The 27378-nt window shown below is 44.9% G+C and overlaps 1 pseudogene across 2 annotated transcripts; it reads left to right on the top strand.

Annotated features, from left to right (window-relative positions):
* The first annotated feature begins 16062 nt into the window (after window positions 1-16062).
* LOC147683122 (protein phosphatase 1 regulatory subunit 3C-B pseudogene) lies at window positions 16063-27077 on the top strand (annotated as a pseudogene). Of its 2 annotated transcripts, none has more exons than XR_015300924.1 (2): window positions 16063-16171; window positions 24928-27077. The product of XR_015300924.1 is annotated as a protein phosphatase 1 regulatory subunit 3C-B pseudogene, transcript variant X1 (transcript). The 2 variants fall into 2 exon arrangements; XR_015300925.1 differs by lacking the exon at window positions 16063-16171 and adding an exon at window positions 16189-16257.
* The last annotated feature ends 301 nt before the right edge of the window (window positions 27078-27378 follow it).

Here is a 27378-nt window from a genome sequence, read left to right as displayed (position 1 = left end):
AGACCCAGACGTTCTGGATTTAGATGATGAGGACGTAGGAATTTTTGAAGAGGAGGATGAAACCCCTTCTACTTCCAAAGATAGTATTCTAAACCCCCTGGGGGAGGAGATGTTCTCCCCCCTAAATCTAAAACATCCCCGTTCCTCACAATGGTCTCCCCAGGACCATGTCTCTAAATTTATTAAAAAAATGGATTTGTTTCCCTCTTGAAAGAGGGACAAGGAATATTGTAAGGGCTGAGTGTTCAAGACCCTCAATTGATGAGAAAGCTTGTTACGCCCCTAATATGGACCCCAAATTAATTAAGTACCTTTTTAGACTTGGGCGCGACCCTAGGAAAGGTCTCGAAAAAGCCTTTAAGGGTTGCCAAGATCCCCTATTGGACGTACTTGGTCCATTGAGCAGAATTCTTGACTCCGCTGAGGGATGTTACCGTAAAGGTACCCAGCTTGATACAGATCTAATAAGGGGCTGAAGTCAAAGAGCCCTCATTCTCCTAGGCAATGCTAATACTAGCATTAACACTGAAAGGCGTAGGCTCATCCTTTTTAAACTAGACCCTAAACTCAGAGATATGGCTGAGAAGGAATCTTCCTCGAATCCAAAAGGCCTGCGCTTTAGTGAAGAGCTTATAAGATCTTTAGGAAAGTACGTCTCAACTTTTACTGCTCTTGATAAGGCCCAAAAGAATATGAAGAGAGTATTCAGTAATAATGTTTTTGGAAGGGCCGGAAGAAGGGGCCTTCCTTCTGGCCGCTATAACCACAGGCCCTAACAGAGATCACGCCCCTTCGGAAGAGGCTCATACCAGAATAATTACTACAACACCTCCAACCGTGGAAGAGGAAATCGAGCAAGAGGTGGAAGATCTCGATCATCTTTCACATCAAACCCTCCAAGTAAGTTCCCTTCATTTACTTTCTCCTTCTACCCCTCCAAAAGTGGGAGGCAGACTGAAACTGTTTTCAAAAAAATGGGAGGAAATAACTCAAGATCCGTGGGTACTGTCCACAGTAATAGGCTTTATGATAGATTTTGTTCAAACTCAGTTTCAAACCTCATTCCCGAGGGATATTCCCATTTCAGTAGAGAAGGAGAAAATAGTAGAAGAAGAGATATCCTCTATGCTCGAGAAAGGAGCGATAATAGAAGTTCCTTTGGATTCTCTAACCTTCGTAAGCTCTTTGTTCCTTGTGGAGAAAAAAGGAAAGGGTTGGAGACCGGTTATAAATTTAAAGGGCCTGAACAAATTTCTCATTTTCAGGCACTTCAAAATGGAAGGAATACATCTCCTAAGAGACCTTCTTCAAAAAGAAGACTGGTTAGTAAAACTAGATTTGAAGGACGCCTACTTCACTATCCCGATGGTGGAAATACATCAACCTTACCTACAATTTCTCTGGAAAAATCATCTTTATCAGTTCAAGGCTCTCCCCTTCGGGCTTTCGTCTGCCCCTTGGTGTTTTACCAAGGTAATGAGAGCTTCCTTCTTAAGAGAACGAGGCGTTCGGCTTATTATTTACCTCGACGACATTTTGATAATGTCACAAGACCTGACTCCGATTTGTATAGACCTGGAAACGGTTATGAATCTGTTGGAAAGTCTAGGCTTCATTGTCAACAAAGAGAAGTCTATTCTAACCCCCTCCAAATCTCTGGAGTTTTTGGGTTTCACTCTAAACACTTCCAAGTGTCTTTTCCTTTTACCTCCTTCAAAAATCTTGAAGATCAAGAAAGAGATTTGTCATGTTTTAAAAGACAGGAAGACATCCCTTTAAGGGAACTGGCAAGACTTCTAGGCCTCTTATCTTCTTCCATTCAGGCGATCTTCCCAGGCCCCAGGCCCTCTGAATTACCAGGCCTTACAAAGGATAAAAGGAAGGGCGTTGAGGTCTGGTCTTTGGTACGAAGATCGAATCACCCTAGGTTCGGAGGCCAAAACAGAACTGAACTGGTGGTTTGAAAACCTGGAAGCTTGGAATGGGAAAACAATTTTCGGGTCAGAACCGGACTTTGTGCTGGAATCAGACGCTTCCCTTCATGGTTGGGGTGCTTGTTTCCTAGACCAGAATACAGGTGGTGTTTGGTCTCAGGAGGCCGAAAAAATCCGATACCGCCGGGATCCCCATGCTACCGGTCCGCGTTCTCAATACAAATCACGAAACAAAGACGCGGGGAACCGCTTGCAGCCGGTTTACTTTAATTGACACTGAAACAGAAATAAAGACGCCGGGAACCTTTGGCAGCCGGTTTATCTAAACTGACAGCATTGCAGTAAAGACGCTCACATCCGTGACGCCAAACCAACTAATTGATACGTGGCATATCCCAACAACTATACCGCTGGATTTTTTTCAAAGATGAGCAAAATTTTCAACTAAGGACGTTCTTTCTAACCAGCACCACCTGGCGCCTCACAGAAAAAATCACTGCAGAGTCGTTTTATACTTGGAAATTTAATCAGCTGCTTCCACCTGTATAACGGCATAATCCCGCTGTACACCAATATATGATGTTAACCGTTATTACTAGTCCATCTAGAAATACGATGGTACAGTCCTGAGGAAGACACACCTGTGTCGAAACGCGTAGACAGGAAACCATCTTTTAATTGTATTGTAAATGTATTTGATAAATGTCTGAACTTATGCATATGCTATAATGCTGAAACATTTTATCATGTATGTATATTAATGTACCAAATTTTTATCATTGAATTATGTTTTATAATAGTAATTAAAATGTATCCAATGTGCAAAAACGTTTGTTGATCACTTTTATTTTATTTTTGTTTGGCAAATGCCATTGTTCATGTGCTAGTGTTTATTAGAGATTTGCCTGGGTAGTATATTCACACAAATTGGTCTCAGGAGGAGTCATCTCACCACATCAATTTCCTAAAATTTACTGCTGGCCTATACGCCCTTATGAGTTTCAAACACTCAATTCAAGGGAGATCGGTTGTTCTGAAAATGGACAATGTTTCGGCAGTGGCCTTCATCAATCAGTTAGGAGGTACAAAGTCTGCCGACCTTTCGAACCTAGCAAGGAAACTCTGGATGTTCTGTTTAGAACACACAATTGCCCTCAGAGCGGAATACTACCCAGGGAAGTCGAACGTTTCTGCGGATTGGAATTCCAGATTCCTTTCGGACTACAGCGATTGGAAACTGAACGTTGCTGTCTTCGACTCACTAAATTGTTATTGGGGTCCATTCGAAATAGACCTATTTGTGACCCGTCTCACCTCTCAACTAGAGCGTTACTTCAGCTGGATGCCGGATCCCGGCGCACAGGCAGTGAACGCATTTCTCCAACCCTGGTCAGGGATCAATGCTTATGCCTTTCCCCCATTCGCAATGATCCAGAGAGTCTTGCAGAAAGCGAGGCAGGACCGATGCTCTCTAGTCCTAATAACTCCCTTCAGGCCATCACAGGCGTGGTTCCCCATTGTTCTGGAACTGACCTTCGAAATTCCATTTCTCATTCCTTCCCTGAAAGATCTCCTTACGGATGTAAACGGAGATCCTCACCTAATGACCCTATCAGGGAGTTTGAACCTTCTTGCCTGGAAAGTGTCAGGCGGACTAACGAAGTCTCAGGACTTTCGTCATCAGCTTCTACTCTCCTGAGAGAGTCATGGGCACCGGGAACTCACTACAGATACAACAATATCTGGAAATGCTGGCTTCGTTGGTGCATGGAGAGGGATTTGGATCCCCCTCAAGCACCTATCGTTGATATAGTGAATTTCCTCGCTGAACTCTTCGACAAGGGATTGAGTTATAGATCAATCAACTGTTATAGATCGGCGATCTCTGCTGGTCATGTCCTCATTAGCGGCAAGTCAAACGGTAAAAATGTGATTGTTTGTAGGGTAATGAAGAGCATTCGTCTAAAGAGAACCCCAAGGCCGAAATATATTACTCTCTGGGATGTGAATTTGATTCTAGATCTCTTCACTTCCTGGCCAGATAATTCATTTTTAAGCAGAAAGTTTCTTTCTTTTAAACTCGCAACTCTTCTTTGCCTTATCTCCTGTCGTAGAGTTTCTGATGTTAAAGCTCTGGAGATTTCTAATAGGTCATATAATTTATTTGGAGTTAAATTTGAGGTCTATAGAAGAACCAAGACCATGTCTGATTCAATCTTCTATCCTCGTTTCGATCCTTCTCCGAAACTTTGTGTAGTCGAATGTATGAATGGGTTAAGTCTGCTATGTCTTTAGCTGGTATTGATATTTTCAAATTTCAAGCTCATTCTCTTAGAGGTGCCATGGCAAGTAAGTCTCTTTGGTCCGTAGGTAAGTTGGATGATATCCTTAAAGCTGCTGGCTGGTCTAATGCAAGTACCTTGGCAAGACATTATTGTAAACCAATTGAACACATGTCTAATGTAGTTTTACAGGGCTACCAACATGCATAATGTAGCCTCCGTTGTTGTAATGAAATTGTGATGCTCCTATTAACATGCCTAGAGAATCTAGATTTCATTAAAGACACGGAGGCTCACATTATCCCACCCAACCCTTCCCATGGTATTGGGTATAACTTAACATGATGTTATTTATCATCCTGATGTTATGTATTTCAAAATGTTTATTATTTATTGTTTAATTGTTCATCTGGATATGAGTCGGATTCCTTTGTTTTTTTAGGATACAATTTTCATTGTCCTCTTTCTTTCAGATAACCCTTCTACTTAATCTACTTTTGACGTGTCATCATCAGAAGGTCGATTGACTGTCTTCTTCTTCTTCAATTTTGCTTCCATTCACTTCAAATCTTCTGGAATCTACTGGATCTACTTTCGCCAAATTTAAAAGAGGCTGATGGTTGCTATGTGTAATGTCTTACTTTATCTCAGTGTTCTTATTGGAACCGTTATATTGTGAGGCGACTGGCTTGGATCTGCAATTAAAAGTCATTGCATAATGTGAGCCTCCGTGTCTTTAATGAAATCTAGATTCTCTAGGCATGATAATAGGAGAATCGCAATTGTGTGTAGGACAGTCGTGCAAACATAAAGACTACGAATCCGGCAGTTACAGTGTGTCAAACTGCGTGCACAGAACAGCAAGGGGCAGATGTCTCACATGGTATGGAAGCTGCATCCTGTCATATCCAATGTTCCGTGGCAGGCAGTGCAATTTCACTGGGCAAGCAGGCTATAGTCACCTGTGCGGCGCAAACTCTGCTGAGGTAGGAAGGTAGAGATACTAACCTCCTGGCAGGTTCTGTCATGCAGTACCTGATGCAGGTGTCTGACACAGTAGTGAACATGTTCCGGAGCTAAAAAAAACAACCAAGATATTGTTTGAGATGCATTTTCTTCCTTTCATGGCTAGAGATGTTTATTGGGAGCTAAACTTTCCTCAGCTCTTTATCAATTGGTTTTTCATCTTCACTTTTTCAATAGTCTCTACACGGATACCCTTGCTAATCCATATTCAAGCTCTAAAAATTCCAGAACCATCCTTCTCATCTTCATTTTGACTCAAAAGAACATGACTACATCAGCCCTGCACTAAAGGCCCTCCAGCGGCGTCCTACAAAAGGAATGATGAAATTTCAGATTCATCTGCCTTGTCCACAAAGTCTTACATGGCCACCCTCTACATTATCTGGCAAGGTTGCTTGCCCCCTATCTACTTGCCAGTTGTCTAATGCCTTTTAATCTTACCCTAAAGTCCTTCCCTCAAACGTAATCCCAGCTAATGAGTAGTTGTTCCTTGATATTTAGCAGTGTTGACCGCCCCTGAGGAGTCTGCAGGTTGATGGAAAGTCACTGAGAAGGCCATTTCATTGCAGGTTCAATGAAAGTGAGGGCCCTGTCAGTCCAGAAGCAGTAACTTGCTATCTGATAGAGATATCCAGCTGCAGATTCCTTACCTTAGAATCCTCCACCAGGCGCAAGACCTTATCTGAAAACTTTTCCACAGGACGTCCATGCATCAGAAGAGGGCACCGCGATGGAGTTCATATAACCTCCTCCGCCCCCTCTGCCAACGCAATGACAACAGTTCCTTCTTTTCCGTGCTTGAAACGTGGATCTGGAGCGGTGAGGGGGGCGTTTTTCAGCCCATCGCTACTTTTGTTTGTAAAAAACAGTGTGCTATTTGCAATGCCTTGAGGGTTTAAACCCTGTGGATCTTGTGACAGACAGATGTCAGTCACAGATCCTCATACCATCTGTTTGTGGTAACTGAGAGACTACCATGATACAGAGAAGTGCGGATCCTGTCAGTGTCTTCGGCCAAAGGCCTTTAGAGAGCGCTGAAGGAAACTTCTGCCTATCTAAAGCACTGCAGCGTTGTCAGTCCTCTTCGAAGTCCAGAGACCGGTCAATGAACCATCCGAGTGAGGGGTTCTCTCTGTCGAGGGAGGCTCAGAAGCACCAATGGTAAAAATGTAAATCGTTTCTGATGCTGCCTCCCAACCTTCAGTTGTAGAGTATTCTTCAGATTCCACCCACGCCTCCCTACATATCCTGGGGCACGGTCGACTGTAGTCCAAATGCAGGATTATTACGTTTCCCTGCATAAAGTCCGTGGGCCTCAATTCCCCTTAGGCATGCTTTTTAGCTCCAAGGAGGTGGGCTGTGCCCCTACTGGATCCTTGAAAGCGTTTTCGACTCGGTGCCAGTTGGGCCCTCTGAATCCGTTATCGGATTTGAGGCGGTGCCGGTATACAGCCCTTCAGAGGTCTTTGGCTTCAGAGTCAAGTCAGCCTGTGGTATCGACGGTGCCAATCGACGCTGCACCAAGTACTCTTCTCAACATCTACACTGCGCCGCATGGCATCGGATGCAGCGCTGATGGAGCCGTCCCCTTTACACAACGCTTCACCTGCCCCTCTACAGCCTGTTTCTGCCCCTTCTACTGGAATGCACAGTTTGGAAAGCAAAGGGGAGACTATAGGGTGTCAATACCCTTTGGACAATACTGCGCAGCCGCCCCAGAAGGCATATTGGCTGACTAACCTGGGTGAGGCTAGTGGTCTTCCGTCCTCCCCAGTTTCAGATTTGCTTTCTCCAATTGTATGGCAACAGAGGTGAGTTCCTCATTTGCTGAGGCATTAAGGAGGGCAGCTGTTGTCTTACATTTCCAGCTCCCATCATGGAATTGTCCACAGACCTTTTGGTGGATGTTCTCCACCAGGGTAAGACGGTAGAGGAGCCCTTACATTCTTATAATGAGTCTCTCCACAACATATTGTTAGGGGCTTGGGCAAGACCGGTAACAGGAATGTCAGTAGACCAGGCTATATCTCATAGGCCTCGGCCCTGGAGACCCTGATTGTCTCTTGAAACATCCCTCCACAAAAGGTCTGGTGGTGCAACTAGCAACAGCCTCTGCGGACCCAAATGTCCTCCCTGTGGTTCCATCAAGCACTGAGTCCAGATGGCTGGAAAGTTGTGGAAGGAATATTTTCTCTTCTGTTAGTGCGGCATCACAGTCGTTGAATACTACATGTATTCTCAGCAGGTTTTACCATTCGTTATGGGACTTATGCCCTGTCTCATGAAGGAAGTCAGAAGTGAACAGCTACAGTTGGTGCATGCAGGCCGGGAGGCTGCGTAATTCACCATAAAATGTGGTATGGACACCACTGATTCTGTTGGTAGAGCTATGGCTCAGTCAGTTGTACTGTTCAGACATGCTTGGCTACATTGGACTGGGTTTTCAGAGACTGTATAGCATAGCCTGAAAGATATGCCATTTGATGGTATACATTTATTTAGTGTGCATGCTAACTCAGCTTTGCAAGGATTTAGTGCTGCACAGTGTGATAAAGACACTTAGGCATGTCTTTCTTTCTAACTAGTGCATTTATTCTACAGTACAGTTGTGTTGTTTACACAATATTCCACACTATTTGGTTTTCTGGATTACTATTACTGCTTGGTGCACAAGTGGTGCCTTTTTCCTTCAGCTGTGTCGTAAACAGTTTTTCAGCTGTTTATTTGTGCTTAGTTTTTGATTGATACCTGGTATACAGGTGTTGCAGTTTGCTTTACTCTGCAGAAGGGCTCAAGCTCAAGAGTTGATACCTTCATGGTATGTTTCTGTACTCTAGGTGGAGTACCTTTTGTATGCTGTGTCCGCATTTCTAAATATACATATGTTGAGTTGGGATTCTCAACTTGTAATCTATTGGAACCTCGTTTGAGTGTACAGAGTACTACCCGTGTCTAGTTATTTATCTGGCTTACAATCATACATTTGTGCAGTTTGGTACCCCTTGTTGTTTTTTTTTTTATATTTGTACCTCCATGGGAGTATTAGTATATATGATCATTGAGGTCACACGATTATTTTCGTGTGAGCCTTCAAACCCTCTGCGTTTTGCTTTTCAAGTTCTGTTTTGTAGCCATTGCTATTTGATTGGGTTTTCCACCCCTTCGTGTAGACATGATTGGTTTGTACATGTTCCTTGGTCAGGATTGTTTCTTTTCCTGGGATTATGTCATGTTAATATTGGTCTCCAGTGAGATGTGTCTCTTCGATTCTACTCCTTCTTTATGAAGGTTACTTAATACTCTTGTCTCTTTTCTAAGAGTCCTTCTTTCTGAAGATCATTCCCCTCTAATGATATACAGTTTCTTATCTTTGAAGGTATTTCTACACATGTCCATGAGTGGACTAGACGTTTGCCTAATAGCTTCGACTTTTTGTAGATGGCTTTTATTCTTTTCTTATTGGATCGCTGCTCTTCTAACTGACATCTCTTTTAATCATTTACTGGACTCTAGTTGTTGTTGTTAGGTTTGCCCTTGCGAGATGTGGTCCCTAAATGACATAGACATATTGATGTTTATTTTATAGATCACTCCAATTTTTTATTATGGAATCTTTTCAAATTCCCAAGTTTCAATATGGGAGATTTTTTCAACATCATCTGGAAAAGGGTCTCTATTCATATTGTAAGATTATGTACTAATCTTGGCTTTTGTTAAGCTTCAATGTTTATTTTGCATTCTTTTCATCTTATTAAACTTTTAACACTATAGCTTGCTGAAGCTGTCTCAGGGACTTTGCATTATGCTGAGGTTTTGGATGGCTGTTGCTTTCCTACTTGGTATAATGGCCTTTATTGTTTCCATACTATTTAGTCAGCCTTGTCTGGCTGATTATTTGGCTTTCCTTTCTTTCTACTTCTTATATTTATCTTTTCTATACATAGGTGGTTATTTATTTATTTAATTACTCCTATGTCAGTGTATTTCTTGGAAATATCCTAGCGGTCTTTGTATTATCTCGCTAGGGATATGAATGCTTCTATACCCCTAACTGCTATTTTCGGGTCTAGTGGCTTACCGAACTATGCGTCCATTGTAGAGCCTGTGTTTAATCTTTTGGTCGCAGTTTCATATCTCAGAGACTCAGCTTTCCTTCTTTCTGAGGTTTATAACTTAGATACCTGTTCCGTGTCTTACAAGTTTCGAACACACTGTTCGATTCTATATACGTACAACAATAGCTTTATTTTATAGAGTTATCATAGTTGTCATACTATCATGGGTAACGTTCTTCCCATGCCTTCAATGTCTTTATGACCTTTCTTGCTGCGGTTCGTTCCACAGTGCTTATGCAGTGAACATGCATGGGTTCGAATCCCCTTAAGGATGCAAATACTTCTCTATTCATCTTGTTGGTTGGCTACTACCACAGTTGTCATACTAACTTGGAACATTTTATTCTCATGCTTCTTTAATGTTTTGTGACTTTCCTTATCTGTGGTTCTTCTACAGTTTTTTTTAACTTGTAAACTTGTAAAGTATGTTATTGCTCACCTACATTATTATGGCAGTCTGGTCTTTTTCTCTGGTTGTAGACTGACATTGTTATAGTTGGAGGCTTTCAGTGGTCGCAGTTCGCAGACTCTCCTCCGGGGATGGTATGCTTTGGTATTTGATTCTAAAGTAAGGCATCTGCAGCCAGATGTCTCTATCAGATGAACAAGTAACTTACCTTCGGTAACGCTGTGTCTAGTAGAGACATTATCTAGCCCCAAATGTCTTATGCATTACCATCCTCGCTGTGCCAACGGAGTCCTTTTTGGTCTCTAAACTGTAGTTATGAGACTTCACCTACCAAACTAAGAAACAAGTGTAAAGCATTTAAACAGCACTTATTATATCCACATACTGAATTATATTCAGTGCTTTTTTGACACAATGGTATCTTTCATTTTTGCACACTTTCACTAGGCAGTTTCTGTATGTGGCTTAACGTTTTGAGTGTGGAAGACAGTCACGGAAGACACTGACGTCAGACTGTCGGTGAGGGGGTTATATGAACTCCCTTGATATCACTTTGCATAGGGACGTCGATACGGATTTGTGCTGTGCCCTCTACCGACCCGCGGACGTGCTGTGAAACAAATTTCCGGATCCAGTCTCTTGCCTGGCTGAGGATTCTAAAGTAAGGAATCTGCTGCTAGATCCTGTATCTACCAGATACAGTTACCAAAGATAGATAACTTGTTCTTCAGAGGACAAGTTAATGAAACTATTATCCGACCAGTATAGCTGCTGGGAGCAGATAAGGAGGACCTATATAATCAATAAAAAATTCCAACCCTGCCAAAGAGGGAGTTGGAAACTGTTACGCGTTAGCGTGATGCTCTTGCTTGTTAATTAATATAACACTACAACACCCAGAATGCATTAGATGGGGGAATTGATTGTGTCCACTTGCAGACCTGTTCACATGACTAACCTGGGCATTAAAGAAAGCGTGCTCCCAAGCACAGGGGCTTGGCAACCTTCTTCCTGGTGGACCACACCTCCCAGCCTATGTTTCTCATTCAGAACGCTTCCTGGATTCTTGTTTCGCTTGCTGGAATTCCTGCCTAGGTTCCTGTCGACTTCGGACGGACTCCTTCCTTGTTGTTCACCCTCATTTGTTTTGCATTTGTGAAAAGCTACTAGCGCGCGTTCGGCGCTTCCTTCATTATCCTCATTTATTTTGTGGCGAGTCTTATCAGGGATTCTTTTTAGCCTACTCGCGCCTTGCTTTTAGTGCTGCGCGCGCACTACCCTTTTGTTAGAACGCCGAGTTGGCGTTGCTGCTTCAGTTGTGGCGGTTATTTCTTTAACCTGGGCGCTTTGAGTGAGTTATTGCGCCTTCATAGCCTTTGAGCAGTCCTTGAGTTCAGTTGCCCTATATTGCCCCAGCTGAAGGATTTCTTCTCTCTCGTGTGGACATTCGTTCTAAAGGAATCCTTAGAAGCTTGAAATGTGTAAATACCTGAACGTTAGTATTCTCTGTGGTTGTGAGAAGTTACTACGCTGATCACTTGCACCTTCCTGTGTGGATTCCTGATCATCCTACAGTGCATCCTCGTTGTTGTCGATGGGGAGTCTGAGAGAGTACAAAACCGGGGAAAGGGTATAGTGCATGGGGGTAGTAGGCATAAAAATTGAGATACTTACAGCTAGTGTTATCTGTTTTTGCTTTCTGTTTGTCTCATATTAGGGCATCAACGCTTATACTTGGTACTCCTGAAGTTCCTGGGAATACCTTGCCTTTCCTTCACCCTGGTGGTCCTGAGCTGACTCTTCTCTCTCCTACAGGTAGTTAACTAGTAACCCGGTTGTAGCCGGATCTGGTGGTACCCAGAGGGAGAGTGGAGGTCCTTCTTCGCTTCCGAGGATTTGGCCATTCGCCGAGCGGATCTAGAACCGCGACAGAAACATGGTGTAGTATATACAACGTGTGATTGCCTTCGTTAAGATCAGACTTCAAAGGGCTTTTTTAATGGACAGACGACAGGTGGCTGCACCTAAAATCATGGAGAATAAGTTGCAGCAATATCCTTGTGAGTGATTTGAGAGAAGCCAAAATTGTCCAATTCTTCAATGTTTTGACTGTACAAATTGAAAGGATCATCTATCTAGATATTCAGTAGTTGGGAGACTTTGCAATCCTACAGCTGTATTGTCACATTTCCCTTGTAGTGAAATCAACAGTGCCACAGCAAGGCTGACAATAGTCAAAGTGAAAGGAAGGAATTATTCACCATAAGGCAACTACTAAACACCACACTAGACACCTGCCTTTCTAATTCCTTGCCTCACCCCTTTCTTTAGATCGCTCCTATCTTTTATATATTTTTTTTCACTCTATCCCATGTTCTTTCCCATCTTTCTATTCATCTGCCTCTCTTTATCTTCGTCTACTGTTTTCCCTGCTGCCTTATTTGCATTTATGATTGCAAAAGTGCGTTGTTTAAAGACCAGTAAAGGAAACTGAAGGAGGGAACAGGTAAAATGGTCCACTACCTACTCTCTTTTTGGGTAGCATGGATAGGGTGTTCATACCTTTGGTGTTGAAGTCCCACACACAGGAAACCTAAAGCGGGAGCTCTCCCAAATGTCACCTTTAGCTACTCCCAGACAAATACATAGGTCTGGCAACTCTCTATGAAGCATACTGGCTCTCCGCACTTATCAGAAAAAGCACAGTATTAGGAATGAGTGATCAATGAAGACCCCATACACACAGAATCCCATCTGACATACTCTGAATAGGGGTGTTTATCCTCCTGTTTCGTCTGGTGTTTCCTGCTTACTTCGCTACAATACATTTTTCCACTCAGAATTGGTTTCCTATATTCTCCTCCTATCTTTTGCCTCGCTCTCTTTTCGTCCTCCTCTTCCTAGGGAGTTTTAGTTCTCTTACTCATTTCCCCACCCTCTCGAACCTCTTTTACTCTTCTTCTTTCTTCTCCATGTTCCTCCTCTCTCCAGTTTCATGTTCTACTTTTATGTCCAGTGTATCTCTTTTCTCACACCTTTCTCTCAATGTTCCTGTTTCACACCTTGCTAAAGTTTTCTTCCCTATGGGCTGCAGCATGCATTATGCCACCCTAAGGAACCCACACAAAGACTACATGCAGACTGCCATTGCAGGATGCATGAAAGGGTGCAAGCCCTCCAGAAAGCACATTACACACACCCTGTGTGCAATGCCCAGGTACACTGCATGTCTTTTATGTAAGTCACCCCTACAGCAGGCCTCAGAGCCCTATTGCAGGGTGCACTATAATGCATGTGAGGGCACATCTGTATGAGCAGATATGGCCCTGTGATGTTTAGTTTCGTTACTAAGACATTGCAAGTTATCAGGAAGCTATCTCAAGTATATGTACTAGCCACTGGTCATTACGAGTTACCTAGCTATATAATGTCTTTACTGAAAATAATGGTGTTTGGTATAAAACACCTTGTCTCAATAAATCTATACTGATGTCAGTATCGGATCTATAGTGACAAGCACCCAGAGGGCACCTTAGAGGTGCCCACTGAGAACCTATTAGTCCTCTAGTGTGTTGACTGACTGGCATTGTTCAGTCTGCCACCACACACTCGTTGCTGACCACCAGTAGGTGACTGCCCATGCTCTCAGTGGCCAGAAACATCTCCTCCAGCAGGATGGCTAGTGAATTAGCATATCAAGACAAGAGCCTTCAAAGCGACAACCGCCTTTGATATGTGGCAAGGGATTTCCCCCAGACCTGGGGAATGCCTGCCCCTGCCCTTTGGCCCATTAAGCAACAGAGCAGGTGGAAAATGTGATAGTCAGTAACTGTGTTGCACTTTCAGGCTAGGCATACCCCTAAGTTGACCACCTGAAGTGCACAGCCAAGAAATGTCTCACCATTTTGGATTTGGAAGAACTAGAACTCTGGGTCAGGATTATGCCTATTCTCCACAGGAAGTGGTTATATAGGGGACTTGGGTCCCGTGCTCACTGCGCCACTGGAGTCAGGCTATCCTGGCTGAAGACGGCTGATAGCCAGAAACCAGTCCTAGGATGCTTGATTCCGGTCCAGGGAAGACATGGCTTGGCAGTTCGGTCTGGACTGTTCCCATGAGGCTCAGGGTCAAGACTGATTTGCAAATGGCAATGTCTGAACTGGGGTGGCTTGGTGAGCAAAATAACGATGGATTAAACCCAGATCTGTGACTGGGGGTGAATGTTTTGCCATTGTGCAACTTTCTGTCCATCAGCTTGTGTGTTTTGCTGTTCACCCTATGTGGGAAGGGTATGCCCAGACGTGGGTCCCGTGCTCACTGCGCCACTGGAGTCAGGCTATCCTTGCTGAAGACGGCTGACAGCCAGAAACCAGTCCTAGGATGCTTGATTCCGGGCCAGGGAAGACATGGCTTGGCAGTTCAGTCTGGACTGTTCCCATGAGGCACAGGGTCAAGACTGATTTGCAAATGGCAATATCTGAACTGGGGTGGCTTGGTGAGCAAAATAACGGTGGATTAAACCCAGATCTGTGACTGGGGGTGAATGTTTTGCCATTGTGCAACTTTCCGCCCATCAGCTTGTGTGTTTCGAATGTCAGTGCCCCTTACCTAACACACAAAGAGACAATACATCAAACAAATCTGTAAATCAGTGTGCAAGAAATCTTACAAAGGTTAATGAAGATTATATGGGGTAGAAGTCGCATATTGTCCATATTTGTATATATTACATGTTAAGAGTGCATAATCGAGAGAATCACAAAGTCAGGATTTAAGAGGTAGTGCAGTGATTGAGGTTGTCTGTACTGCCCAAAGGAATCCGTCTTGCAAACTTAAAATAACAATAGATTGAGTAAAAACAATAAGGCTCTCATTCTATGACTTGCAGTTTGCTTGCAGGTCCTTGATGCAGGTTCATAGCTCACTGTGCTATATTAACAACGCAACTTATGAACTGGAAATGACAAAAGATCTCTGTGCCTAAAGCAGCAACCCACTTTCCTATCTACATAAAATACAGTTCTGTGATCTGCGTGTTACAATATGTGCTTTGCAGCAGACACATTAATTATCTGTAATTTCTTAACTTGGAAGGGATAGTACCAGCACTTCTCAGTACTGCTCCAATTGTTTTAAAGGAAGAATACAGTCACCTCCCAGCAGAAAACAGGTACTCTGGGGCAAGGAGTACCTGCACCTCTGTATTTCAGTTGTAAGCACCGTGCAGCATGTGTCTTAACCCTGTGAGAGATTTTAAACGCAGCCTCTCTGGGAACGAATAAGCTGGAACAGCCAATTTCTTTTCTTTTAAATAAATGTATTTGTTGACTGTCAGACCCTGATTTCACCAGTCTGCCTCGCGAGAATCCACGCCCTTTTCTCTGCTGCACACTGAAACCCAGTGTATGGTTTTTCATACCCTTCCAGCACTGGATGTGACTCAGCAGCCCTGTCCCCTCTCTTCCTATGAGGCGCTGCGGCTCTTGCCGCTTTGTACTGATGAATTTAGGAAACAATATTACAGCAGAGATTTGGAAATGTTCTATAAGTGCTACACTCGTCACCAGACGGGAAAGGATGACGCCTTCCACTCCAAACCATTGGCTCACATCATCACTCTGTCATTGGGGTGACACGTGTGTGTTAGTGCAGGTCTTTGTGTGCATGCTTCGTGAACTATACAACCCCCCCCACCATCATCTTTTGTTTTATAAAGGTTTAGCCACCCTACTCAACGGAAAAGGGTGTAGGTACTTCGTGACAATTTACACACGTGTGGTACACATACACTGAAACTTGTCCTTATACGTGAACTATTCACTGCGTGTACACAGTGATACTGTGTACACACCCAAATGGAGCTCACAGGGGGAGTGCGCATTGAAGTTTAAAGCTCACACTGTAAGTATATTGTACAGCCTATAGGTTGTGATCACACTAATAAGAGTACAATGCTAGCGGCCATATCAAAATAGTGCACAGGAGCTAATAACTATACCCTCCGAGCTGCGCACATGCCTGTGCCTCCTGTGGGGTTTCTTCACACTAACATAAGGGATGTTTTTCTCATCCACACACTGCTAAAGCGAGTTTACAGTGCAGTGTTGTGCACAGCCATAGTTACTAAACAGCAACACGACGTCCACTATAATGATGAAGGTTACGACTTGTGACCCTGAGTTTAAAACTATCTTGGAATGTTCTGGTCGAGCCCCTCCCCCCTCCTCATAACATTGCAAATGGCTCCGCCCTCGGGGGGTCTGGATTGCTTGCTGTGGGCGCAGGCTCTGATTGGGCGGCGGTCGAACGTCACGTGACGCCTCCTCTTGAGCCCAGCGGTCCCGCAGTTCACTCTATCTGCCTCAGAGTGCGCGGCGCGGGGCGAGAGCGGGCGCAGCGGAGGAGGTGAGTGTGGGGGGGGGAGCTGCGAACGGAGGCTGGACACTGATAGCAGAAACGGGGCTGGCTTACCGGGTGTGCGCGGGGTCCAGGTATTCGAATGGTATTGTCTAATGTGTGAGAGAGACGGGTATTTTGCCTGGGGGGTGGGTGTGAGTATTTGGACTCAGAAAGAATCATTGAATCCCTGGGGCTCTGAGTAAATTAATTGTACATTTTAAAAGCGGGCACTTCACTGCACAAAGCTATATGCGTCACACCTAACGAGTTGACCAAAACCTTACTGCCCGCGAGTTAATCGAAGGGATACAACTAACAACATGTGGAGCCGGATAAGTTTTCTTTCAGTACCAGGATGAGTATTCTTTAGGGTTTGTGGTGTGAGTTGAGGTGAAGTGGCCAAGAGAAGTGCAGTTGTTTTTTTTAATCCTGTAGTAATCCGGTGGCTTCCAGTGTTAAGGAAAACGTTCTGGAAGATGACTCTCGTCGAAGCGAAAATAAGCAACTTATTTTAGACTCATATAACCCCCCCCCCCCCCCTATCGCCAAAATACGGCATTTCCCACATTTGTTTCTAAACTTTTTTTAAGTACCTAAAATCATCTATCCAGAGTTATTTGGCCATCTACAGTGAAAGATGGCGTGCTTTGTTGCCCCTATCTCTTCCGCCCGAGGACTAACCCGTATTACCGATAACTCCGAAATACCCCACAAGCCTGGAAGTGACACGAGTGGCAAGCGAAGGCCCGCGAGGTTTTCCAGAGCTACCGGTCCCTTTATTCCCCTGAGACCTGAGTTTCTTTTGAGATCAGGCGCTTTTCTATCTGAACCTCGTTAATTTTCTGCTAATTGTTTCATGCTCTGCTCCTGCCCCCAGTAAGCCAGTCGGGGTTTTACGTGTGTAATTGATTGGGGGAGGGCTCTGTTTAATTCCCCCCCCCCCCGCTAGTAAAACATATTGTGAGGGAAACTCCGTCTGAACCGGAATGACCTGCTTCCCCAGTTTGGTGCCCTGAGGTACTGAATATCACCCCTCGTAGAGATTGACTGTATGGGGGTTGTGGTTGTTCGTTTGTTTGCCCGGTTATCGGATTGCTGACTGTTAAGAATAGTTCAGAGACGGGCGTGGGACACACTACAAAACCGCCACTTAAAAAAAGCCTCCCACACGTCCAGTGTGGTCTTATCTTCAGCTTCGGCGTGGAGCCACACGGTGCCCCACCTGAGGAGCTGCCCAAACAATACAGAATTTAGTACTTTTCCAAGAAGAAGCGAGGTACAGACTTTGCTTAATGGCAGTAATGTTGACTGCTTTAAGCATCAATTTTCACTGATTGCCAAGTCACTGGGATTGGATCTGAACACCAACCTCGCCCTAAAGGCAGCCTGGTAAATGCGCTCTATTAAAAGGAAACCGTTTCCTCCAGAATGATTTCAGAGGAGGAGTTAAAGCTCACATACTCAAAAGTGTGAAAAGAAAAGACAATGTGCCTTTTCCAACCATGCATCCATGACCTGGAATCGACGTCCCCATTATGTACTCAAACGAACCACGCATCTTAGCTCTCGTTCCCTTAATGCTTGTCTTGGGTCCTCTATAGCGATCTGGGCTTTAGTTGCACCCCTGGCCTGGCCCGCCGGTTATGCTGTGACTGGATTTGGGGCAGCGTCAAGGCCTGGTCTGGTGCCCCTCTATTACCTCATCAGTATCCAGGGTGGCCGAGAGTTCTGGGCCGGGGTGGCGCATGAGATGGTTGTGATGCGGAGTTTAATGGGATACTCTATTTTGAGGGTTCAGGGGGTATTTAAATGATTTGTAGTAGTAAGGCGGTTGGTCAGCGAATAGTGGTGAGCTGTATTTAAATGGATGCAGTCAATGCTGAGAGGAGGGGTGGGGGCTCTTAAAAGGGGCTACTGGCGGAGTTGTCGAGGAGGTGTTAAATGGTCTGCGTGGCAAAGTAACCCAGGGCCTGAGTTCTTCTAACTGGGGGCTCAAGTGTTCCCATGTGGAGGCAGCAACCTCAGGACAAGAAACACCATGCTTTCGTTTAAAAGGATAAACAAAGCGGCTTTAAGACAGTCTATAATGGTCTTTCACTAATAACGTGTATGTCCTGACTGGGAGGAGTTTGTTAAAGGGAGAACAGAACTGCAATGTTAAAATATACATATTTAAACATTGCCAAAGTAACAAGATAATTGAGGGGAGTGTGACTTTTTTACAAGACGTTTGAAGACTACTGCTGTTGGCGATATCTGCGATCGGAATAAGTGGTGTCACTGAAAAGAGGAGCCTGCAGGGGCGCTGATTTATCATTGTGTGGGGGTGGGCGTCCTCCTGCTCCGGAAGGGGAGGGTCGGTGCATCCTGGTACCATGACGACTGAGTGTTACTTTTTCGACTCTGAAAAGATGGAGAAAGCACCCAGCCAGAATCCCAGCTCTTATAGGCAGCCAGTCCCTGGGTCTTAAAAAGGTGTGGGGTAGTGCAGTCCACACCCGGCACCCACGCACACAGGATTCCTTGATGGAGTAATGCGTGCCTCTCTTCCCCTAGAAGGGCAGCCCTTGGGGCCTATTGAAGCGGAGGAAGTCTGAGGCCCCAAGGGCTGCCAGCGAGGCTGGTGGGCTACTAGGTTCACATTTAAGCATAGTGCTGAATTTGGTAGAGCCACTGAGGTGCCTCATTCATTACTAAGGGCAAGCTAAGATGACGTGGGCAGTAGATAAAATAAATCTGGTTGTCTTAAGCGCTACTAACACGTTTGGGTCATGTTGGGGGGGGGGGGGGTAGAATCTGAGGTTCAGTTACAGAGCCATGTCTTGCAGTCCTCACCGAATTGGGGCAGTGACTGATTGCCTGATATTTAGAGGCATGGCGTTGCAGATCTGCGCAGCGAGGTAGGATAAGGGTCTAACTCCAGTCAAGGTCTGGTGTTCCGATGGGATGGTAGCCAGGGCCAGTTGAAAAGGGATGTCTGGGGGGCGTGTAGTAGAGGCAGCGCTTATGGTATGGTATGCAGGGCCGGCCTTGTAGGCATGCACGAGATAATGGAGTGCAGCATGGGTTTCCAAGGAGGACAATCGTGCCCTCGCTCTTCCCTGCACAGTTTGAATCGGGAGGCCTCCATAGTAGGCCATGCCCGTAGGCTGGACTTCTCCTGCTCATGTTCTTTCTGTAAGGTAAGCTTGTGTTGCTGCCCCAAGACATCGTAGTAATTTTGTGTGAGGAGCACTACTTATGCACCAACTGTACCCTTTTGTGTTGGAGAAGCTTGCACTGCTCCTGCCTGTTCAGATTGGGAGGGCTGATTGTACAAGTGCCTGTAACCTTCCGTTTGAAGGGAAAACGCACATTTTTTTATTGGCTTATTTTTAGCACCAAACACCCCATAACTTCAAATGCAACCTGGCAGCAGTATTGAAACTTCACCATTATGAACAGTTTATCTTATTTATTTATTTATTTAACTTGTAAGGCGCAACAGCTACCCAAAAAGGGTTTCCCAGCGTCAAAGGACACAGCACAGATGATGGAGAACTATCAGCTTAGGTCATTCGGGGTTATTGATCGGACAACCAGGTTTTTATTTCTTTCCTGAACCTGGAGTAGCTCCCCTCTTTGCGTATATGGAGAGGTAGTGCGTTCCAGATGGATGGACCCTGATGGGCAAAGGATCTCCCTCCCATTCTGGAGAGCTTGAATCTGGGCACGCAAAAAGTTGCTGCTGAGAGTGACCATAGGTTTCTTTTTGGGATGTAAGGATGAACTAATGCCTGCAGGTATTTGGGTGCAGTGCCTGCTTTTATTTTAAACATGTAGTTTAGGGTCTTAAATCTAATGCGGTTTTCCACCCTGAGCCAGTGAAGTTCACGCAAGTAGGGGGACACGCGGGTATTTCTAGGTATATGGCAAAGAATCCGTGCAGCCGCATTTTGTATCATCTGAAGTCTCTTTATGATTGCTTTGTTGGCACCTAGGTACAAGATGTTCCCGTAGCCAAGCCGAGATGTAACTAAGGCGTTGACTACTGTTTTCTGCGTGGAGATGGGCAGCATCCATAGTATCTTTGTTTCACCATCCTAAAATGGCTCAGAGTCCAACTACTTTGCTGACCTGTTGCTTCATGGTCAACGAGTTGTCCAAGATTACCCCCAAGTTCCTAGCATGGGAGACTGGTGTAGGAAGATTTCCCATCTGGGAAGGCCAATGTGAGGCATTCCATAGATCGGGCTGCTTACCCATAAGGAGGATCCTTGTCTTGTCTCCGTTTAATTTCAACTGGTTCATAGTCATCCAGTTGAAGATGTTCAGGAGACCTTGTTTGAGCAGAGACGGAGATGATGGGTGGGATTCTGACAGCTTGAATATGATCTGAGAATCATCTGCGTACGTCATAAATGTCAGTCCAGATTTTTCCACTAAGTCCGCCAGGTACTCCGCAGTCTGGCGAAAAATGTCTTAACGGAAAGGTCCACTGGAATTGTGTCGTTCTGCAGCTACCAGTTTTACCGCATTGGCCCCAAAATCCATCTCAAGAGTTTAAAAATACTTTCTATCTCAAATGTATCAGAAGTTACAATAACGGTTAGAGTTCAAACTTAGTGGAAGGCCCTCCCCAAAGTTTGACAAGTTATTTTCCAAGTGTTTATTGCTGGTTGGACTAGTTCTAATAAGGGAAAATCTTTGCCCAGACAATTTGTAAAGATGGTAGTTATGTGGCATACTTCTGCACAATTTGTAATATTACATAAGTCCTGCTGCTTTAATTGGTCCTTCTCTAACGCGTAATTCCTGTGGTCCTGCCTAATCTCTCAAAACCCAAGCAAACCTAACTACACTTTCTAGGAACATTCTAGAATCCCTTATGTTGGTTTTGTGATACAGGATTGGGCGTTGAGAATCTTTTTTTCTTTTTAATTTTGGGGTGCAGGGGTTGTATAAATATACATTTAGCTATGCATGACTCTGCATATAGTTTAAAGACCTGGCGTTCCGGGAGTAGTTAGATTTAGCAAATGGATCAAGTCAGAACGTGTTGGGTGGTATATGATTTAATTTGTTCGCGAGCTGGGCTGACTCAGTGTTGCGTAAAGGGTTGTGCGCGATGTGGCATGGCGATCCTGGTCACTGGGTTGACGTCCATCTGAGTCCTCTCTGTGCTGGCTGAATTCCAGTCACCACTGTACTACTCGCCGCCCAGTATCAGTCACAAGTCCATCCTTTCGGGGTTGAGAACTTATCCTCTGGAGGTCACTTATGTACTCTGACAAGACTCGCTGGCTCTAAAAATATTGGTGTTGGCTGTGCTCTGGGATGTCTTCTTCCTGAGCAGGAACTGGCAGGTATAGTCCCTCTTTGATAGCCACCAGACGCAAGCCATACTGGTACAACCTTTCTATGCCGTTTTCACAATGCAGCAGTACTGTCCTTTGGTCCTTCTTCCCATCCAGTCGAGATCTGAGTTTAAGGTGCCCTACTTGTTCTCAGACAATGTCCTTGAGCAGAATGCAGTTGGTAGCCAGGTTCCCTCCTATCTGGTGGCCATTTCATGTGGAGTGTGGCACATTCTGCCCACTTCTCGTACATTGTGTTCCCTTTCCTGGCATGTGGTGCTCCGAAGCCCAACCCAGAGGTGTGGCTACATACACTTAGAAAATCAGTTTGGCAACTAGTTTCCCCTCTCTTGTCCTAAGTTCCTGACTCTGCTCAAACAATGGAGCATCCGATCTCCCAAGCAATGAACTGGATTTTTAGCACCATGGTGCCCCTTAAAGTGGCAAGAATAGGCACATATTTTAAAGCTGGGCAAAACTCCTTTACAAGCTCGCAACAAAGCATTGAGATGATCGTGAACCGATAACTCCTTGGGTTTTGTACCATGGACATTGGGTATTGTAGAGTGGTCATTTTGCACTGTTTAAGATGGACGTGGTAAGTTATTTTATCTCTTATGAAAAAAACAAACTCAAATTGGATCAAAAATAAGTTTGCAAATACTTAAACTATCCGAAATGTAACTAAAACTGCTTGTATATTTTTAGATTTTAATTTTCTTGGGTACTATGCGTTAGCCCTCTTGTAGGGACTTGCAAGGAATTACCATTCTTTGTCATTTTGTATATTATGTATTTTTTTTATTCTTTTAAATGTTTTTTATATTATGGTTTTAAGTGATGTATACAATAAACTTTGCATTGACTTGGAGGGAGCAGCCACTCTCTCTCGAGTCACTCATTTGCCCTGCGAAGACAGCTTTTCCTTTGTAGCATGACTTTTGGGCCAACACCGTGTGGCTTCCTGCAGGAGGTTGCTGGCACCTTCCGGAGCAGGCGACTATTGAATCTTTTCTTCGGAGTATTTGGTATGTCTCCCCAGGAAGGGAGACAGCTCTCCTGGCGACATGGCCCTGTGTGAACAGTATGGGCACCGTGGACTAGAAGTATTAGTGGCAACTTTGCTAAAGTTACACACTAACTTATATTAGTTTCAGACTTGTAATCAAATTATGCGTCACTTTACAAGTTGTTTGATAACTTGGATGACCCACTTTGGTCATCCAAGTAAGAGGTCATGTTCTGCCCATGGGATATGCTGCGCCCTGCCATATGACTCTATAGACCTGCAATGGGGTTAACATGCACACATACCAGGGGGGAGTCTAGCTTTGCTATCACTTAAACTGCTAGCCCGACTTTGGCATTTAAAGCTGCTCTTCCAGCCTGCAAATGGCTGACTGGGAGTCTCCTTTTACTCTGGTCACACAACCAGTGTTTCAATTCCTGGAGGGGACCCTCTAACTTAAAAGCAAGGCTCTCCGTTTCTGTTATTACCGAGTTTGACAGATAAATACAGGCTGGAAACATTTTGTTTTCGGTCTATTTATTTTCAAAGGCAGAAAAATACTGAAAATTATGCTTCTTGTGAGTGACTCGCAATGCTGTCTTTTGTGAATTCCAGGACAACAGCTGAACAGATACACAGAATAGGAGCTTAAAACATGTTTCCCTAAATACAGGCATATATTAACATATGTTTGTGATATAATGCTGATATGTATCTGTCGGTGTAGTTGCTATATTTGGCTGCTTAATTTGCTAAAACGCGGCAGGCAACGTATTTGTGGATGTTTATCGGTTAAGTAAATGTGGAAATATACAATTTTACAACTCCATTTATTCTCAAAGCACAAAATAAATATGGATAAATACAGACCAATGTAAAAAAAAGCCTAAAACCGTAGGCACTTATAAGCCCCGTGTACCCATTTACTAGGGACTTAGTAATTGAGTAATAGCCAATTCAACATACCAGCTTACGGGTAAGGTAAGGGCGCAGGCCCGAGGGTCCGGTTAGCCTGCTCATAAAAGACTGATGTACACACGTTTATGTTGTGGTTGTGAATGTGTAATTTTGAAGGTTTTGTGTGCTTTGACAGCTTTACTGATTAAACTAATGTAAATATATACCTAAGCTTGAACTCTTTTTGTGGGCTGTATTCTGGGAGGAGTGTACATATTTATTACTCTTTAGCTCAAGCCTACCAGGCACCTCTGCTGTCTGGACGCGAAAGGCCTTTTGTTGGCTTTTTAGGGCCATAGTCCTGCAGCCGCCCGTTGGTTGGCTTTATTGTCACTCTTATTTGCTTATTTTATAGCTTGCCATGGCCATCTTGTCTGTCCCTACATTGAAGCATGCCCAGTTTACTTGTATCCTTCCACAACTTACTTATATTGTGTTAAACACAAGTGTGCATGTTTTCCAGCTGTCTTCCAAGTGTGCCTCTCTTGCACTCCAAGCTTGAATGGTTCTCACCTCTGCATTTTCTTTCTGGCCCATTTCACTCCCCACCCCTGGCTCCACCTATGGTCTCCAGTTTTTTTCCTTCCCCTTCATCCACACCATGTTTCTTCTCGCACCCTCTGTGTTGAGTCTTTGCATGTGTTTCTCTTTTTGCTTGACAATACATCTGATATGTCAATGGAAAAAGCCCACGCCATTTTGTAAGCAAGTGTAGTACGTGTGCCTACAAAATGGCACTGTTGACTGCGCCATAGACTGTTCCTTATACTTTAGTCCTGCTCACAGCATGGCTAAAGACATGTTGGCTTTGCCAATGCATTTTTTGTGTGCATATCTTTTAGCTGCAATCTGTTTTCCACGTGATCCTCTACATCCTTCATGTCTCTATTACTCCCATGTGTACTTACTTGGTAGTGTTTTGTGTTAAGTAGTCTCCAGAGAGCAAAATAAAAAGGTGGCATTGTTTCCAGTAAATGAAAATAGCCTCATCGGCTCCAGTAAGGAGGGGGGGACGGTGTCTGACAAAATAAAGCAAGACATAGTGTCTTGCAAAGATAGTCAGGCTTTTACATAGGTTGGTCCAAACTTTACAGCTTCCGACGCCGCAGAAGCTCTTTAGATAAAGCTTGTTTGACCAGTTTGGAGGGTTACTGTAGAGCTGGGGTCCTTAGACTGGATCCAGGTTTCATGAGGGGTTGGAGTTGGTAGCGAGGCCAGCCTCGTCTGTGATTAAGATGGTCTACTCTAGTTGGTGGATATGGTCTACTCTAGTTGGTGGAAAATTTAGTGATTATTGGGAGGAAAGGTTAAAAGCTCTGGCACAACTTCCTTCTGGTCGATCCAGAGTTAAGATGTGTAGCGTCTCGTATTGTTTTTTTGGTGCATTAGTGGGAGCTTGGCAGATTGCATAGTGTGCTTGTCATAAAATGCCATTAAATGTCTGTCCTATCTCCCTCCAGGTTCAGTGTTATCCCACCCTGGTTCCAGCCATGCCAGTAGACTTCGCCATGCGGATCTGCCTCGGGGGCTCCCCACCCTTTCACCGGCTGCTGGATACATATGAGGACCTAAAGGGTGGGAGACCGCGGAAGCCTCTGCGCCCCTGTCTGCACCCCAGTTCGATCACCGAGGGCTGGGGGCATAGCCGCCAGAAGAAGCGAGTGGTTTTCGCCGACATGAAGGGCCTCTCCCTGACCGCTGTACGCATATTCTCAAAGATGGAAGAGGATTTCTGTGACCTGCAGCTTGCACTGACGCACCTTCTGACACCTAGTAAGGGACTGCCTCGCTCTCCCAAACCATATGCATTGGACTTTCCACAGCCCGCCTCAGACTACCTGGCGTTTCGCAACCGGCTGCAGCAGGATCAGGTCTGTTTGGAGCAGTCCCTGATCCGGGAATGCTCACTGAGTGGCACTGTCCGGGTTCGTAATGTTGGGTTTGAGAAAAAGGTGCAGTTGCGGGTGACGTTCGACTCGTGGCACACCTTCCACGATGTCGCCTGCCTCTACATGCACCACACCTATGGGGTCGCTGATACAGACACATTCTCCTTCCATCTGGAGCTTCCTCGTGCACCAGCTCCACAGGGTGATGTGGAGTTCTGTGTCTCTTTCCAGTGTGGTCACACAGTCTACTGGGACAACAACCATGGACAGAATTATCGCATCCGTTATCGGGGAGGTCTTTGCTTGGGTGCCAGTGAAGCTCAAACGCACAGCGACAACACTGGGGTGGCCCTTGGTATGTTCTCCCATTGGCCAAAGTGGACAGGTGCTCACTGCATTGGTCCTTATTGGTAGGCTCTACCAATGCAGTCCCTGTTGCCAGGCTGAGAGGAGGGAACTATCTTACATTTGACCTTGAGGAGGACTATTCTTGAAGTCCAATAGAGCAATATTGTTATGGGTGGGTGACGCAGGTCTAAGTTGGAGTGGGTTCTGGTATATCTACGAGACACATCAAAGAGGGAACATCTTGATGTCTGTGGGTGAAGTGTATTGGAGACCGTGTTGGCCCTAAGTGCTGATTACAAAGGGAGGCGGGAGGGGTGCGGTCTTGGACGGGGCCTAGGTGTGCCGCTAGGCATTGTTTACAGGGTGGGGGTTATAAGAGTGTCCTTCGCTGTGATACCTGAACAGTGCCTTGTGTATGAAGTCGGTGTGTTTGATGTTGGTATTGAAGGGGTCAAATGAGATGGGTTATAAAAAAAACTCTCCCACCCCCAGGATTGGTCTTTATTGCAGTATTTATTCAGGGTCTGGTTGAAGTGTGTTCCTAGCTGGATCTTCATTGGGAGTGCTTGGGAATGGTGCAGGCAGCCATGTTTTCCTCAGGGAGATGTTCAGATAATGTTGTGACTGTTTTTCCTTGTGGGCATGCCTGTCGGCATGTTCTTTTCAGAGCCTAAATCTGAGACCCGACCCCCCACAGAGTGACCGTGCTCTATTCAGGCAGGATCCTGGCAGCAGTGCTTCATCACAAGTTGGTAGTGGAAAGTCTGGTATCTCTTCCTCCGGCATGGTCTGGGACCCCTTCTCCATGGAATGGCCTAGAGAAGTTCTGGACTGTAATTTCCTCAAATAGTGACGGCAGCAAGAGCCATGGGAACGATTCATGGAGGGTCCTTGCTACAATGATTCCCTATACACGTGGGTGAGGGTGGTGGGCAGGAGAGTTTCTATCGAATGTTAGGCTATACATTCATCCTTCTGGGTGAGCTGAATTCCCTGGGCCACATACTCCACTGCAGACTGCATTCGTCCACTTCGTTGGCTCTTCGATTCTGCCTTTTACATACATTTCTTTGTCACTGCCGATGGCGTTTGCTCGGGTTCCCCTGGTGCAGCAGGCTTTGTAAGCTTCTTATGGGGTGTTTGAAATGTCTGAGGATCTGAGTGAGGAGACTGTCTGCCCTGGGTTGGAAAGGGAACACGCTTTACTTGGGCATAACATCTAGAGCTGCATGCCTGCCTGTATTCACATCAAAGACCGGAGTTTTCATTTCCAAGGGGGGCTTATCTATTACTGTTGCTGGTGACAGTTATGTGAAAGAATGTCTTTTTTGTGACTTCAATGACGTAAAAAACAATAAACTGATTTTATTTTTTGTTGTTGCTTCTCGTGTTCTCTATTCCAACGTCCGCCCCACCCACATTTTGTTTGTGTGACTAAGCCAGAGTAAAATATCCAACCTTTTGGCTGGTGCCAGGTTGACCTGATGACTCTTTTCTTTCACAATACTTTTGATTCCTAGGGTGCGAATTTTCATTTGCTTATGAGTTTGTTGTAAGTGAACATGAGGGCGGGGGAATGTGTAGAGCAAATATCCAGTGTAAGTCTTGACTTCAGTTTTGCTTAGTGTTGTGTCGGATGCGTATTCACTTCAGGTTTTGTAGTTCTAAAATGTG

This window comes from Lissotriton vulgaris, chromosome 11 (genome assembly GCF_964263255.1).
Source record: "Lissotriton vulgaris chromosome 11, aLisVul1.2, whole genome shotgun sequence".
NCBI classification, from domain to species: Eukaryota; Metazoa; Chordata; class Amphibia; order Caudata; family Salamandridae; genus Lissotriton; species Lissotriton vulgaris.
Note: the sequence above shows the minus strand (reverse complement) of the source record. Positions and strands in the feature narration are given on the sequence as shown.